We start from the raw sequence: 18,600 nt of genomic DNA on the forward strand, positions 1-18,600 counted from the left end.
CATATGCTAGGGCAGGGAACAAAGTAGGCCAGAATATTACAGTGGAGCAGCTACCTATTCTTTACCTTAGAAGCATTTACTCTTCCTACCCCTGGCATGCTGAGGTGTCCTTTCTGGTCCAATAAACTGTTTTGCAAAGGATTGGATAATATGTAGAATAGTTGATAGATGCTATAGGCAAGGAGGTCATTCAGAGACATATTGCTGGACACAACAGAACCTTCACCAACAAAACAGCTCAATAATATTCTTGGAAATCAATGTTGTTGCATGTGATCCATATTAATTTTTCTTGTTTTATCTTAAATATATTTGAAATTTCAACACAATGCTAGCCACTTATTTCAATGTTCTTTTATTTTTCAAAAGGACTGTGTGGTAGTTTAAAGGAGATGTCCCTCATATGCCTCAGGCATTTAAATACTTGGTCCAAAGTTGGTGGCCGTTTGGGTGTGTGAAGGGGTGGTGGAGGCGTTAGAAGGTGTGGCCTTGCTGAAGTAAGTATGTCACTGGGGTTGGGCTCTGAGGTTTCAGAAGACTTAGCCATTTCAAGCCATTTCTCTTCTCTCTGTTCATGGATGGAGATGTGAGCTGCCAGCTGCTGCTCCAGAGTCATGCCTGCCTATCTGTTACCATGCGCCTCACCTAGTTGGTTATGGAGTCTTATCCCTTAAAACTACAATCCTCAAATAAACCCTTTCTTCTCTAAGCTGCCTTGGTCATGGTGTTTTATCATAGCAATAATAACTAATACAGATTTCCTCCAAGCATTAAATTCTACTTCATCTCACATGAGATGCCGTGATTTATCTTTTTATGAACATATTTAAAGTAAGTGCACTGGTTGTTTTGGAGTATAAAGAAACAAAGATAAAGATTCCAGGTGTCCCATGAAATGCAAGGGCTACAGGTCCTAAGTTTTATTCCTCCACGAATAAATCCATCTTGTTGGTTAATAATGCACTTATTCATTGATTCAGTAAATTATTTATATGTACCTAGTCTGTGTTGGGATTAGAGAGTTGTGTAACTCACAAATTAAAGGGCATGACAGGCCTTTCCAGAGTTTGTAAGGTAACCAGGTAAGAGGTAGCTGGATCAACAAGCTGTGGAAGAGCTCAGAGTTTCCATACAGTATATTTTAAGTTTCATAACTTTATACAATGCCACATTTTCCCCAATAATACCCACCAAGAGGCTCTGAGGCTCAAGAGAGGAGAAAGCAGAATCAAGTAGGTCCAAAGAGAAGTGTAAGAAAATGAGTTCAGGGAATTGCAGCTATTGTGTAAAGGATAAGACACTTGAAGGCAGAGAAAGTAAATTAGGAGAAAGACAGAGGAAGGGATAGGAGGCTGGAGGCAGCCAGCCTGAAGCCATGGTGAAGACTTCATAGAAGGACCACACACAGATTTCTGGGGCCCCAGGGCCATGTTGGATTTAGGCCTAGACCAACAAGGGGAAGAGCAAGCCAAAATAACAGGGAGAGATGCAAGCTATAAACAATGGTATGGTCATGACACAGCTGTACAAATTTTACATATTACAAGTTGCATAATAGGAAAACATCCATTTAATTCAGAAGGCACCAAGAAGATTAAAAAATAAGTGCAAAGGGACTAAGGAAATGATAAGGGTATGATATTCCAGCCAATGATCAGGCAGATTTTCAAATTTTCTTTTCTTTTTTTTTTTTCCTTTTCTTTTTTTAACTGAGTCAGATACAATATGCATTTGCTGTTTAGAGCTCCGGCTTGTGGATGTTTGGTTAGCAGGCATGGGGCCCCTATTTCTTTCGTAATTGCAAAAACCAGTATCTATAATTGCATCCACTTTTGTCTTTTGTGCAATATATTTCTGTGGTACCCCTTTCATCCTTAAATGGAAAATTTTCATGACATCTAAGGGCAGGAACACTTCAGAAGGAGTCATTTTTCTACATAAGTCCTTCTCTAGACCACAGTAATAGATGTAGATTTGACCCGGTCCAGTGATATTTTCATAAGGATATTCAAAATGGGTGCTGTGGTAGATCAGGACAAAGCCACCTCAGTGAGGCTCATCCTTTTGCAACCTGCGCAAGAAACAAGGGAGCCAAATATATTATGTAGTGAAACATCATGCTTAGAATAAATATGGTAAGCTTTCTAGATAGTTTCCAGTGACCTGGATAATACAACCAACATGTATAATACACAATGCATCCATATATATACAATATTAATTATGTCAGGTGATGGATCCTGCAGGAGTTTATCCTAAGCAAGGCAGTTGAAGGTTTCCACACATGTGCCATATTTTCATCATTGTCTCCCTTCCTGATAAATGTTCAGATGAGAGGTGACAGTTATGCAAGTATCTGTTGAGGAAAAACAGCAGCTCAAATCTGGGTCTTCATCAGCTTTTGGTAGAAGTCTGGGTCTTACTCAAAATATAGGTGAGCATCTATGAATAGTATTTATTTTAAAATAATACTTTTAGCACTCTGATCTACAGATTCAGAAGAACTTAAGAGCTCTGGAAATGGGATCCTTTGTTAATTTGTGTGACTTACAGATAAGTTCTTAATCTCTCAAAATAATGTATAAATCACCAAATGTAATAGATTGTGCATTAGGAAAAACGTAGAAACGTTTGCATTTGTGAGATGCAACTTTGGAACCTGCTAGCTGCAATGTCTCCCACACATGAGAGCGATGGTAACAGAGATGACAAGAGAGATTATAAGGTCACACTTGAGTCCTTGATCTACCAATATCTGGTGTCCACCTTTGTGTTTATGGACAGCAAATAATACAGCCAGCACTCGCTTTTTTAAATATTACATTTTTCTTACTGTGTGAATATGGGTGGATATACATGCAGGTGTTTGTCACAGTGACTGGAGATCAGAGGATGACTTGCAAGGATCAGTCATCTTCTTCCATGATAATAGGTCCTGGGTTTTGAACTCAGATTCTTAGGCTTGGTGGCAAACACCTTTATCCATTGTACTATCTCAACAGTCCAACCACTGAGGGACCAGAATTCAAAGATCTACCACTCAGAGTTACAAGTGGGGGTGTGGGTGTGGCTGATTTTCCCCTTTCTTGTGTCTAGCACATCATCTATTGGCTATTCAGCAAGAGCTCTATGATCAAAGTCCCACAACCCCTTTAGCTTATGTCCAAGTGAAGATGATATTGGCTAGCCTCTTTCCTAGGTTACCTGGTGAGACAATAAGGGCCTGAATATCCAAGTGTGTGTGTGTGTGTGTGTGTGTTAAAGGGGAAGAGGTATAGAGGGAGCTGGAACTACATGGAACTAAAAATCTTATAGCTGAGATCTGTTCCCTGATGTGGCACAGTGACAAAATATTGACTTTCATGAATCTAACTTGAATCACAGAATCATAAGGAAGGAAATGCACATCTACACCACCTGACTGTCCAAACAGATGGCCTTCATGCTGCTGGGCCTCCCCACTAGACCTAGCAGCCTGTTATTCTGTTATTGGTCTCACAGAAAGATCAAACACAACAGTCTACCTTAGAAAATGTTTGTGTCAAACCAAGTCATCCTGCTTGAGAAATCATATAATGAGGTTAAGAAGTGAATTTTCATGATCAAAAGAGCCACCATTAGTAACTTGGAATGAGTTTGTGTAGCTCTAGCAATAGTTAATTGCATCATTCATACAAAAGAAAGCTTTGGGTAGGTAAATTTCTATGAACTGAAAAACTCTAAGATTTACCTTTCATCAGCATGATAAGAAATTGTTTATCTATTAGTGTGAGATGTAAAATTAACAGATACATGATATGAATTTTGAGACTATTTAAAGCAAGTTTTTATTATTATTATTTTTTATAGTTACTTAGTTTCAAGAATCCTAATAGTCATGAGTCATATATGCCCCTGGGCCTAGTTCTTGATTCTTTCCATGTCTATAAACTTACTTAAAAAACAAAACTAAACAGGATGAGAAAATGGAGATTCTTACCAAACCTGCTTGCGAATTGGGTGAGAGCTCACAGAACTGTGTTTCCAAGCCCAGGGGAGTTTTGTTTTGTCATATGGGTAACACGCAGTTACCAAATGATAATTTTCCAGAAATTAACAAATAGGCTTCCAACTTCCAAAACAGCAGATATAAAAGCAAGCTGGTGTTGGCCTGCAGCAAGAAACTCTGCTAGGATTCATCAGAAAGGAGAGAGACACCTGGGCAGATGTGCTGTGTATCAACCGGCACCATATATGTGACACCAGAAGCCCAGTGTGGACCCGTCCTCACAGTGGCCTGCTCCAGATGGAGGCTGCAGGGACGTTTCCAGCCTGCACTCACTGTACTACAGCAGTGTGCTGTCCTGAAGAAGTACAGTCAGCTCTGAAGACAAGCGGTTGCATTTCTCCTCCACTCAGGTAGCAAGTGGAATGATGGGGAAAGAGACCTTTCTACTGATAGCGCCTTTATTTTTGAACTCCCAAAGACTCCACCTTCTTCCAGAAATAACTTCTGCTTCCCATTAGGTTACCCACCGACTCTTAGAGTAGGAATCAGAATAAATGTAGCTAGAGCTCTGCCCCATTGTCAACCTTATTTGTTTGGTCTACTCTCTTCTCCGGGCTCTAATGCTGTGCATAAATGAGCTCGGTAGCCCCAACCAGAGCAAATAGCAGAATTTTACCAGGAGAAGCTATCAAGGCAAAATGTTGGTTTTTCTCCCTATTACACAAAATCTAAATGAATGCAAAGAGATTTTTCCTATCAAGAGAGATGTGGGAATTTCCAGAAACATTTATGGAAAGAATAAGAATATTAGCAACATAATGAAAGGCTGAACAAAATATTTAAGACATCATTTGAGAATTTCCAGGAGCTAGTACCACACTTCAGATTTCTGGTCATTTCATTTTGTTTTGTTTTCTAGCCAGTTCAGGATGGAGAAAAGCATACACTAAAACCTAACTCTCCATGGAACCATTGTAACCATCATGAAGTTCTTACTGGAGTCTGGTAGAGGATGCTCAGCTCATACGCATGCTCTTATGCAGTCTTCACAACAGTCAGCCATGTCAGTCCCCCGGTTATCCAATGCCACACAAAGAAGCTTAGAGAGCTACATAGTCAGAGCTACAGCATTCCTTGTCGGAATGATCTGCTCGGGGGCTGCTCTCCCCAAGTCCCGCCCCTAAAGGGGCATCGCGGATTCTAAATCATGTAGATGCTCTCTAAGATGATTGTCCGTGACCACTCACTCAAAATCAATATAATACTCTGTTTTTAATCTTAGGCCACATTTACTGCACTTCACTTAGGGTTTGTCCTTGAAAAGTGGGCTCACACATGGGAAGGACTGGCTGGTCTTACGGTGGAGCGCTGGATTCTGTTTACTTTGATTTGATTTGGCCTGAGCTTGTATCACATCAAGCAAACAAACACGCTATAACTGTTTAGTGTCTCAGTAATGAAAGGCTCTGGTCATTTTTGTAGCGAGGTATTTAGATAGTATTTTCCTAAATGAAGTAGGAAAGGAAAGTCCCAAATTAGTTTTTATGGCAAAGTTTTATCTTTTTACAACCTAATGGAATGACACTCCTTGGGAAATGCCGAGGAGCGACAGTGTTATATTCTGGAAAAGAATTCCTGTTAAGGCATACAGTTCAGATTTGGGAATGGATGTAGGCGAGGAATTAACCCATAGTGAGAAAAGCCCACACTGTTGTTTTATTTCAGTGGTACACAGAAAACCAAGGGACTAAAAAGGTCATAGATGCTCATCCTGAGGTCAGCTTTAGTAGCATCATTGAAAACCACCTCAAAAGAATGCTGCTCAAAGCAGGGGAAAGGGAAGAGAGTAGCAACACGACAGACTTAATCTTGACCTTGCCTTTTGCTTCTGGAACTACCATAGGCAGAAAGGGAGCAATTACTCATGAAGCATTTGAAAATGAAGCAATTCAGCCTGAAGCCGAGGGAATGACCAAGTTGACAACCGCTGTGGGAAAAACAAGGGAGGAGCCCACGGTGAAGTTCTATGGATTATCCGCAAAGCCTTGTGGTGAATAATGTGAGGGTTTCCTGATTTTTACAACTTACAGTGTTTCTTCCTTCTACTTTTCCCGTTCTCCCATGCAATGTCTCAGATTGTGCTGCCTGTGGACTTCAGCTATGAAAACCTATTTTATGGGAAAATTGTGCTGAAAGGATCAATGCCATCTCCTGAGTTCAGCAAGAAATCTAGTAAGATTGTACCCAGATCTGTGTGTTTTGAAGTCACGGAGGCATGTCAGAAACAAAGGGGGGCGGTGTCGTGGGTAGTATGATGTAAACTGAAATTGTTAATGTGAAAACCCAAACAGGAGTCACATGGCTGTTAAGGAGCGGCATTGCTGTGCATTGTATTAACTCTCCATACCTTAAGATAATATGTTTCTGTTTCGTAGCCCTTATGTATCCTACAAACCCTGTGGTACATGACTGCCCCCTTGCCTTATGGAAATATGTCTTCCCAGATACCTTCATGACCCCCCCCTCCACACCATGTACTCTTCCACGTATCTACCCCATAGCAGCCTCGAGCTCTGAGCCTGTCCAGGTGCTGACAGTCAACTATCTCCACAGCTGTTTTCCGTCAACCCTAACCCTTCAGATAAAAAAGGGACCCCAAAAGCCAGTGAGGGGCTGCTCTTTGAAACCCTGACATTTGGCCAGGCCCTTGTGCACTTCTAAACACGGCCTGCTGCTTCCACCGAGAGAAGACATGTCTCCCACCAAGCCAATCCTCAGAGAAGACACCAAATGCCAAAATGATGTCAGCATAAGATGCTCTTGGTGACTCCGAGGAACACACTAGCATCAACATGAGAAATGATTCTGATGGAACTTTTATTGACCAAAATTAAAGTGTAATTTTGTTTTTTTTTTTACTCTAAATATTTTCCTAGAGAAACTGAGTGGTTTCCAATGAAGAGCACATTAAATCAGGATAATAACAATAAGAGAGAAGTACCACACAAAGACAGGGGCAAAACCACTGGCTGTATTATCTGAGGGAAATACTGGGCTCGGAGTTTCTTGACATCATAAATAGGCTACACCCCTAAATGGAGCAATCTCCTTGACCTTGAATTCCGAAGGCAACTGCTCATGTGGGATAATGGGTGGATGAGACAGTCGTAACAGGATGGTTCTATTTCATTTTTATTTTTGTACATCCACTCGTGTGTGTGTGTGTGTGTGTGTGTGTGTGTGTGTGTGTGCATACATGCCCATATCCAGGCTACACATGTAGCGATCAGGGAACAGTTTTCAGGAGTCAGTGCTCTCTTTCTACCATGTGGGGTGAGGATGTCCCCCTCAGGCTGCCAGTGTCTTTACCCACCCAGCCTTTTCGCTGGCTTAAAGGAACATCTCCCTTTTTATTGTCTGATTCGAATGTGGCTCTTTTGCAATGTTCTGTGAAGAACAAGAGCAAGGGTAAGTGTGGTGACAAAAGCTGGTAATTCTGGCATTCGGGAGATGAGTCCAAGGCCAGCTTGACCTACACAGTACATTCCAGGCCAGCAAAGGTATAGAGCAATATCTCTTCAAAATAAAATCCCAGGGACATGACACCAATGTAATGAGTGTTCTCAGCCAACAGTGTACTGCATAGACGAATGAGGATTTCCGGGTGTCAGTGGGCGCTTCAGAGTCCCTTGAGACCTTAGATGAATCAGCTCAGGTTCAGAGAGAGAGAGAGAGAGAGAGAGAGAGAGTCTGAGATCTCCAGAAATGTCTGCAGAATCTTAAAGACTTTTCCATTTCTGTGATACAGGCATGCAAAAGTTCCACACTAAAGAGGGGAACGCAGAAGACATGCTACATCGACATTATGTATCACTAGGCTGACACATTTGATTTAAAAAGTCCTCTGTTCCCTCCGTGTATTATATGCCTGCTATACATCATCCAGGGTCAAATTTTTGCCTCTTCTCACAATCCACTCCCTTCTCTCTCTCACCACCATCTCCCTGGGGGGAAGCACAGCCCATATCTAGTTGCTCACAGGAAGCAGTTTAGATGTTTATCTCATTAGCTACTTATTCAATGTCAGTCATGCCTTCCTTCAGACAGGACTTCCTCCTTCCCAACAAGGCTGTCAGGATCTGTCCTTGGAGAAATCCCACCCCGCTAGGGTGGAGGCACTGTTCACACTGTCACTGACAATCCACTGCTTATTAAAAAGTGGATCACAGTACTGATAGCATCCACGTGGTTTGATTTGTTCAGAATCTATCCTCCATCAATCCTCAGGTCTTCCTGCCAGTCAACTATGTCACTTCATGACATCCTTTTTGCCTGAGACTACCTAATGCTCTCTTCATGTCCCAGATTCTCTGCTGTGTGTGACCATCCACTCACGGGGCTTATGCAACAGAAGTTTAAGCCCAACTACTTTCTTATTTGTTTATCAGTTCCCTCTATGCACCTGTCATTAGGCTTATTTGTACAGTCTGCTCATACTCCATAGTCATTTGCTAAACTTAAAGAACATCATTTCATTCTATGTATTCTAACTGCCTGCAGGGCACACATTTCGATCTGGAGATGTGTATGTCATCTTATACTCAACTTATCCAAAAGGAGCCTTACAAGAGACAGAAAGAGATATGAGAACGAGGGCCCCCCTATTCCCAATGAAACATTGTGCCGAGAGCATTGCCACTGTCATCGGTGAACTCACACACTGGCTCTGTACCAACCATGTGCCCGCAAATGCATTTCCTTCTCTACGCCAGCCTCTGGCCCCGCTGCCATCGTGGAGACAAGGATGTGGGGTAATGGATGAGAGCCCCAGAAAGAATTCCACCCCCACCTGCTGACGTGTTTGCAAAATAAAATCTATGTATATTCAGTTGCTGGGAAGCCAGGAAATAACAAACGAACTATATAAAAAATGTATTACCGAGAACAGAAGGGCAAGGAGAGGTGCCCTTTCCAGAACAGAGCCCGTTCCAGACTCAAGTGTGAAGTCATTAGAGTGCTGGTGGTGTGTTCATGGTCAGCCCTATGTGCAGGATTCTCTGGGCTTCCTCCCTACAGCCTCTGGGCCCACATCGCCAACTGTCCTCACCAGCCAAAATTGCAGCCCTTGGCTAATCTATTTTCTTTCTTTTTAATTCTTTTTATTTTTAAATAATTTTATACATTCACTTGTATCCCAGATGTAGCCCTCTCCCTCTTTCCCTCCCAATCCTCCCCTCCCTCCCTCATCTCCCTGCCCCCTTCCGAGTCCACTGAGAGGGGGTGACCTCCTCTCCTTCTGTCTGGCCCTAGCTTATCAGGTATCTTTAGGATGGTTGCAATGTCCTTATCTGTGGCCTAGCAAGGGCTGCTCCTCCCTCAGGGAGGAGGGGAAGCTCATGAGTTCATGTCAGAAATAATTCCTGTCCCCTTACTAGGGAACCCACTTGGATACTGAGCTACCATGGGTTATGTCTGAGCAGGGTTTGTAGGTTATATCCATGCATGGTCCTTTGTTGGATAAACAGTCTCATAGAAGACCCCTGTGCTCAGATATATTTGGACCTTGTGGGGTTCCCTGTCCCCTCTAGGATATACTAATTCCTCCTTCCTTCATATGATTCCCTACACTCTGCCGAAGGCTTGGTTATGAGTCTCAGCATCTGCTTTGATACACTGCTAGGTAGAGTCTTTCAGGTGCCTTCTGTGGTAGGCTACTGTCCTGTTACTTGTTTTCTCCTATTTCCAATGTCCATCCCATTTGTCTTTCTAGGTGAGGATTGATCATCTTACCCCTGAACCTCTTTCTTGTTTATCTTCTTTAGGTGTACATATTTTAGTATTCATATCCTATCTTATAGGTCTATATAAGTGAGTATATACCATGTATGTCTTTCTGCTTTGGGGATACCTCACTCAGGATGATTTTTTCTAGATCCCACTATTTGCCTGCAGAATTCATCATTTCCTTGTTTTTAATTGCTGAGTAGTAGTTCATTGTGTAAGAGTACCACAATTTCTGTATTTATTCCTCTGTTTATGGACATCTGGGTTGTTTCCAGGTTCTGGCTATTATGAATAAAGCTGCTACAAACATGGTTGAGCAAATGTCCTTGTTGTGTACTTGAACATCTTTTGGATATATGCCTAGGAGTGGTATAGCTGAATCTTGAGGTAGCACTATTCCTAATTGTCTGAGAAAGGGCCAGATTGATTTCCATAGTGTTTGTACCAGTTGACATTTCCACCAGCAATGGAGGAGTATTCCCCTTTCTCCACAGTCTCTCCAGCATGCGTTGTCTCTTGAGATTTTGATCTTAGCCATTCTGATGGGTATAGCCATTCTGATGGTTGTAAGGTGAAATCTCAGGGTCATTTTGATTTGCATCTCTCTGATGGCTAGGAATGTTGAACATCTCCTTATGTTTTTCTCTGCCATTCTATATTCTTCTACAGAGAATTCTCTGTTTAGCTCCATACCCCATTTTTTAATTGGCTATGTAACTGACTTGTATGACTCTTTCTTTATTCTTTCCCCTATCAAGTCTCACCTCAGTTCTGTCAGAAAGGATGAAATAAAGTTTCCTGTGTGGATTTGAGGATATGACTCAGCAGGTAAGGACACTTCTGGTTCAGGCATGAGAGCCTGCCTTTAGATCCCTCAAACCCATGTAGAATCTGGAGGTGGTATTACACACCTGTGATTTCAGCTCTGAGGAGCAGGGACAGAAGGATTGCAGAGATTTGCCAGCCTGCCAGCCTCGCAAAGCAACAGACAAAACACAAAAACCCTATGAGCTCCAAGCTCGATTAAAGACCCTGTCTCAAAGGAATAAAATAGAGAGCAATAGAGCAAGGTACCAAATATCCTTCTCTAGCCTTCACACGTGTGCATAGGCATGGCCACCCATGCTCTGACACATATGTAACACTTCCTCTACCCACACATGCAGACACACACACACACACGTTTCCTCTGTCATAACATTTAGGAAAGAAAAACTTCTTTTTCAGCTCCTCTGTTTTACAGATTTCATAGAGGCATCTGTGCCTCAATACAGGCCAAAGTCTCACAAGGAATGAAATGTTGGAAGTGCAATCCCGGAGGGAATGCAGCTTTGGAACAGAGATTTCCAGGGTTCTTAAAATCACACCAAATGTCAGCTTTAAGATCCGGAAAAGGAAATGAGAAGGAATGAAGGGTCATCCCCCGGGGGTCTGGAAAAGGGGAGAAAGGGAAGACTGCTTTTCAGGGGATTAGGAAGAAGAAGTCCAGAATTTTGTTTCATGTGTAAACTGCAGAAAAAAAAAAAAAAAAGCCTGCCTTAATCAGGAGCAGCTTGTTCTCTTCCGTTCTTCCCAACGGCAGCTCTCATTCATTCCCAGATTCATGCCTCTCACTGCATAGACACCATACAGCAATGAACCTGTGGCAGGGAGGACCCAGCCCCTGCCTCGGAAGCCCACTGCTCTGAGATTAGCTCCTCAAGGTTTCACCGCTTGAGATCGCTTTGCCTGGAATTCATGGAAAGCTGCGGTTCCTAATGCTTTGGGCCTGCAGAGTCTAAGAGTCTGTGTGTCTTGACATCTCCCAGGGAATCCTTTTGACCGTCTTCGCTGGGCCCCACTGTGGGTAGTGAGGATCCGGATCAGACTCCAGCCAAATACACGTGAGGTGACGATTTCCCACCTCACAGACACATTTCCTTCTGGGAGAGTTGGACTCAAATACAACTGGGGGAGCTCCCTCTCCAAAGACGTTTGTTACTCTTGGCACAGGAACTATTTTTGAAGTATTATTTAAGCTGCTTGAGAATAGGAAGAGAAATCCAAAGCATTCAGAGGAGAAGGCACTTCCAACCCACAGACCATAGTTCCTGCAGCTGTTCTAGCACTGACTTGGGCTTTCTATGAGACTTCTGAGTCACCACGCATTCCTGGAGGACCAAAGGCTCTGCCCGTGCCACTGAAGTTTGGCACTGCTTTAAGGAATGAGTTTCAGTTTCTGCACTGTTAAAAAGAATGCAGACAGCATCGCTTCTAAGATTCCATAGCTTTAGCCATGCACAAGCTCAGACGCACCATATCGAAGGACAGAGAGAGCACCAGTTCTCCTAAGGGGCTGTGTATGCACACACAAAGGACGCAAACAAACAGAACGCCACACTTGCCTGGTCACTGAATATCCAGTGTCTCTCATCCCAAACCCACCATTACAAACACAATTGTGTGAGTGCCCCAAACCTGCCCACTTAATGGCTGTTCAGAGAACTACATGATCATTAAAAGCATCAAATCATTGATAAATTCAGACAGCAGAGGTCTAACTATTCTATTTTAATATGTTGAAGTAAAATACTTTAATTTTTACATTTTTTTTCAAGACATGGTTTCTCAAGCAGCCCTAGCTGTCTTGGAACTTGTTTTGTAAACCAGGCTGGCCTTGAGCTTAGAGATTGACCTGCCTCTGCCTCCAGAGCTCTGGGATTAAAGGCTTGCCAGTCTAGTGCAAGGTACAGTGAGAGACCCTGACTCCTAAGAATGAGGTGATGAATGAGAGCTGGGAACTTGAGTCTTCCTCTGGCCCCACTGCTTGCAAACCCATATACACATTCCCACACTCATAAAAATACGAAAAATGAAATAAAATACTGATCTTTCTCATCACCAGAACTGTGATTACACCTTTAACCCTATAATTTTAAATGTTTTTTTTTAATTTAGAGTTTGTATGAATGCCAAGAACTAAGGAATAATTTGAGCCATTGTCAGTATATCAGTATTGTCTAGTAACATGCTAATCTGTAAAAAGTTGCAAATGTTTACAGCAGCTTAGAAGCTTTCACTGGTGCTTCAGCACATTCTTCCTTGACTGCAGCCAAGTTCATGGCACAGTTCATGCAGGACACAGCAGCCTCATGACATAAGCTGCCAATGATCAGCCTTCAGGAGATGTTGCTATTTCTGACAACTCTAAAGCTGTTTCTGTTTGTTTTGAGGAAGAAATCATCAAATCTGACTGGGACCAGCCATAGGCTTGTAATTAGCCAATGTCAACCACAGCTTCCAACCAAGAGTGGAAGGGTCATGCAATAATTAACAATCTAACCAATGGTGTCAACCAAAACCAGCTCTCAGTTAACCAGGCCAGAGACTAGAGAGTAGCCTTCCCTTCATGTAGCATAAAGATAAAACATCACCCAGAAATGGTACAACTCATCCAGGAAACGTCATTTTGAGGATGAAAACCAAAAGGACATTTGTACTTCTTATAACAAATATCTTAGGGTGGAAATATCTCTCTTTGGAACTTAAGTTATTTTAATTCAGTTATTTGTGTATTTATTGTTCAAACTTTGAGATTTTGGCCTCAAGTAGTTTATTTTATTTTAGTTTTTATTGATTATCTGGGAATCTCATATCAATGCTCCCTGATCATGCTCACCTTCCATTCTTCCCACGACTCCTCTTCTCAAAAACAAGAAAAAAGGGTGGGAGAGAGAAAAAAAATAACTCCACTTTGTGTTGTCCATATACTCACTGGAACATGGTCAAATTCTTAGTGACCAGCCCCACAAGAGAGGCTGAGTCTTTCTCCACCTGCATCCATGCCAGAAGCCATCTTTCCCATGAGGGGCAGGGACAGCTCTCCTGTGTCCTTGGACATCAACATAGCTTCAGGTGGCTACTCAGACAACAGCTTGAACTTTGGTGACAACACAAGCCACAGATATCAACATGGCCCCTGGCTGTATCAGGACCACTGACCTTCTCATGGCTCTGAGTGGCAGCATGGACAATAGGCCTCAACATGGCCTCGGGTGTCTTCTTATGCTACTCATATCAGCATGGCTTCCCAGGCATCAGTAGGACATCAGGTAGTGGTGCAGACTACATACATCCACATGGATCTCAGGTTTCATCATGGCCTGGGGCCACAGCATGGACCACAAACACCAACAGTGACAACATGGACCATGGTGGTTCTTTGAGTATGTCTAGTCCAGAAAGTGAGCCTTTCCTCATCTTGGGTCTCTGACATTTTCCATAGCTAGGGGATCCCACAGCCGGGCAGCATATTCAGGAGGCTGAGCCTGCTTCTGCTGAAGCTCCAGGCTGCTGCTCACCATCTGGCTGATACTACTGGGCAATGATAGCATGTCGACCTTAGTCCTCTCTCCCACCTGTCACCCCATCACATCTCCAGTTCTGCCTTCGACATCACTCCATTTTTTTCTGTCTTTCCAACCTTTCTATCACATATTTGTTCATTGTGGTGGCACCTTCATTGGGGTGCTGAGTGTCTTCCAATGCCCTGGACTACCATTTTAAGGGTGTATATAAGATAAAATTTAAATATTAATAGAATAATATGTTTCAGTATATGTATGTATTATATAATGTTTAAATCCATGTGGCCTTATGTATCTGTTAGTTTTTACATCTCTTTATGGTAAAAAAAATAATTTTAATTATGCAGAGCATTGGTGTTCCACCCCATTCTGCTATACAGTAACACACTACTCTCTCCAGCTGTGTGTACTCAGGCACCCAGTCATCAAGTAAAAGGGCTACAGCTTCCACGGGCTACATCTGAGCATATCCAAGTGGGTTCCCTAGTAAGGGGAACAGGGACTGTCTCTGACATGAACTCAGTGGTGGGCTCTTTGACCACTCCCCCAAGGGGGGAGCAGCCTTGCCAGGCCACAGAGGAAGATAATGCAGCCAGTACTGATGAGACCCAATAAGCTAGGATCAGATGGAAGGGGAGGAGGACTTGGAGAGGAGAATGGGAGGAGATGAGGGAGGGAGGATGGGATTGATAGGGAATGAGAAAGGGGGCTACAGCTGGGATACAAAGTAAATAACCTGTAATTAATATAAAAAATAAAAATTTAATTTAAAAAAGAGCTTCTGCACCTATATTTATTGAAGTAAAAATAATAAAAAAAATTTTGTGTTTGTGTGTGTACCCACAAGTGCCCAGAAGAAGCTGTGTTCATACTGAATTCAATATAACTTACTAAGTACGAAACCCTAGACAGATTCCTAATACAGGGCAGTGAAAATAATTTATCCCACCCTGATACACACACAAATGCAGAAAAGTGAATGAGTGTGTACCTGACAGGGGACTGTAATACTTCTTTTTCTCTGGCAAATATTTTTTCTATGAGTAGATTCACCAGCATGGATAGTCAAGAAAATTGAGAAATTAATGCATTGCCTTTAATAAGCTTCTCATTATTCTAGTTCAGATTTGAACAAAAACTGCTAACAGAAAGCTAATAGACGTAAAAGAAAGAACACACTGTGAAATATAGATGTGTCAACTCAGGCTTACCTTTCTTTAATTCTGGGGCTGGGCTTCCTCGTGTACATTCCAGCAAATGCTAATGTACTTTCACGTGATACTCATGATGTCTGCCTGCAGGGTGGTGGAGGGAGAGAATCATTGCCCTGAAGTTTTTCTCTGACCTCCCCAATAAACTATAGCACATAGGTACACACACACACAAATACAAAGTAATAACAATTTTTAAACCAATTTCATTCTGTCCAGGTTTACAAAACACAAACTCAACATCAGTAAGGACAAAAGAGGACAGCAAAGTAGAAAAAAACTCTGGATCTTTCTACAAACAGCCCAGGAGGAAGACAGACATCAACTCACCAAATTACTAATGCTCATTTATTGCTTAGCAGAATTTTTTAAATTTCTTTTATTAAAATATTTTCAAATATAGTATATCTTGGTTATGATTTTTCCTCACTCTACCATCCTATCTCCTCCAATCTGTCTCTCATTAGAAAACAAACTGTTTTCTAGGACTTAATAATAAAATAAAATCAGGTAAAGCAAACCAAACACATCATAATGGGACAAAACAAAAGAAGCAAAAGAGCCCAAGAAAAGGAGTGAGACCCATTTGTTAACACACTCAAAAATGACATTAAAACACAAAACTGGGAGTCATACTATATATGCAAAAGTACAAGAGAGGAAAAAGAGAGAGAATAAGATAAAAGAAAAAAATAAAATAAAAAGAGAAAGCCCTGACACAACATTATGAGACAAAACCCTCCAAATCATGTTGTTAAGTTCATTTTCTGTTGTCTTTCTACTGCTGGGCATGCAGCCTACCTTTAAGAGTAGTTTGTTTCTATATTATATGTCTAATAACCACTTATGAGTGAGCATATACCATCTGTGTCTTTCTGTTTCTGGGATACCTCACTCAAGATGATCTTTTCTAGTTCCCACCATTTGCCTGCAATTTTCATGATTTCCTTGTTTTTTAATAGCTGAGTAGTATTCCATCGTGTAAATGTTCCACAATTTCTGTATCCATTCCTCCACTGAGGGACATCTAGGTTGTTTCCAGATTCTGGCTATTATGAACATGGATGGTTAAGCATGTTGAGTACCTTCCTATAACAAACATGCTAGAAAAAAAAAACCTGCTAGAATGTCGAGATGAAGACTATGTAGGCGCCAGCTCCTCTACTCCATGTTCAGTGAACTGTGTAGGTGCTATCTTCCGCAATGGGGCCGTACATGGAGTTTATGGAGAGCAACCTACAGTCTAGACAACAGCCTGGGTTGTTTGAAGTTTAACATGGACCCCATTTAGTCAATTTGATTAGATGTACTGGAATCTTCATCTGGGGACAAGAAAGGCCAGTTGGGGCTGTGTCTCTCCCATTATTTGATGATTTCATTTAGATTGTCCTATGTATTTTATAAAGCTTCTACTGTGTTAGGTTTCCATGCTACCCCTCAAGTGCCCCTTTATTTTAGTTATCTCTTCCCATGTTCCTTTCCTCATCCCCTCTCTTCCTCCCCTTCTCTGCTTGATCCTCCCATTCCTATCCCTCACTCCAAGTCCCTCCACAACTATCTACTCTACTTCCCTTTCCTAGGGAGATCTGTCTGCCAGGCCTTCACTCTCACTATACCTAACCCCTGTGGTTGTATGGATCGCAGCTTGATTATTCCTGCCTTCACAGCTGATATTCACAGAGAAGAGAATAATAGCTATATTTGTTTTTCTGGGCCTGGCTACCTCACTCAGAGTGATTTTTTTCAAGTTCTATTTTCCTGTGCATTTAATGATTTCATTTTTAAAAAAATTATTGAGTAATACTCCGTTCTGTCAATGTATCACATTTTTCTTTATCCATTCTTCAGTTGTGGGACATCAAGGCTGTTTCCAATATCTGACTGCCGTGAAGAAAGAAGCAATGCACATGATTTAGCAAATGTCTTTGTGGTAGGGTAAAATGTCCTTTGGGTATAGCTGGTATCCAGGAGCATAGCTGGATCTTGAGGTAGATCTATTTTTACCATCTGGGGGAACTACCACACTGATTTCCACAGTGGCCATACAAGTTTCCACTCCCACCGGCAATGGAGGAGAGTTACTGTTAGTTTACATCTTTGTCAGCATGAACTGTCTACTTGTCTTATTGATCTCATCCATTCTAATGCGGGTACAATGCAATATCAAAGTAGTTTTAATTGGCATTGACCTGAGGACTAATTTTGTTAATTTGGATCCTCTCTCTCTCTACCATTTGGTTAATTTGACTAAAGCTTTGTCATTCTTTTTCACCAATCAATTTGTTTCACTGATTCTTTGTAACGTTTTTGTTGTTGTTTCTATTTTATTGACCTCAGTTGTGAGTTTGTTTATTTTTCCAGCACCTTCTCCTCTGGGTGTCATCACTCCATTTTATTCTAGAGCTTACAGGTGTCCTGTTGAGTTACTAATATGAGATTTCTCTCTCTCTTTTAATGTAAGCACTTAGTGATATAAAGTTGCCTCTTAGAAAAACTTTCATGTGTCCCATAAGTTTGGGCATATTTTGCATTAATTTTCATTCAATTTTAGGAAGTCTTTAATTTCTTTCTGGATTTCCATCTTGATCGTTTTTCATTTACCAGTGATTTGTTCAGTTTGTAAGCTTTCTCTTGTTTTTGATAACCAGCTTTATTCCAGGCTGTTCAGATAAGATGCAGGGAGTTATTTCAATTTTCTTGTATCTATTAAGACTTGCTTTGTGTCTGAGCATGAGGTGAGCTTTGGAGAATGTTCCCTTAGCTGCTGAGAAAATGGTATGTTCTTTTGCATTTGGGTGAAATGTCCTGTAGGTATCTGTTAGCTCTGCTGGGCAGTGGTGGCACATGCCTTTAACTGGATTTGGAGGAGCGGAGGGTGAGGCGAATATCTCAAGTGAGCTTGCCTGTCCCTGGCTGGCCTGGACCTGTGGGTTCCCAGGACATCAGATTTTTTTTTTTTGACATACAAATTTCCTGTAATAGATCTTCAAAAACATTTTACTTGTTTATTGAGACAGTCTCTAGTTGGACTCAAAGCAATCCTCCCGCCTCAGCCTCTGAAGTGCTTCAATTGCAAGAATGACCCTCACCACAGCAGGCTCCAACAATTTCTTTATTCTTTTCTTTATTCTTTCACAGTTTTATACATGTAGGTAGCGAATCTCAATTATTTTAACTCTCGTTACCCCCCTTTGTTCCCTCTCCCTCTACTGCTGAGCCCTTCCCCCCAAGCAGGCTTCCACTCACTTTTATGCCTTTTTGTTTGCTGGAC

This window comes from Meriones unguiculatus, chromosome 19 (assembly GCF_030254825.1).
Source record: "Meriones unguiculatus strain TT.TT164.6M chromosome 19, Bangor_MerUng_6.1, whole genome shotgun sequence".
In the NCBI taxonomy this organism is placed as follows: domain Eukaryota; kingdom Metazoa; phylum Chordata; class Mammalia; order Rodentia; family Muridae; genus Meriones; species Meriones unguiculatus.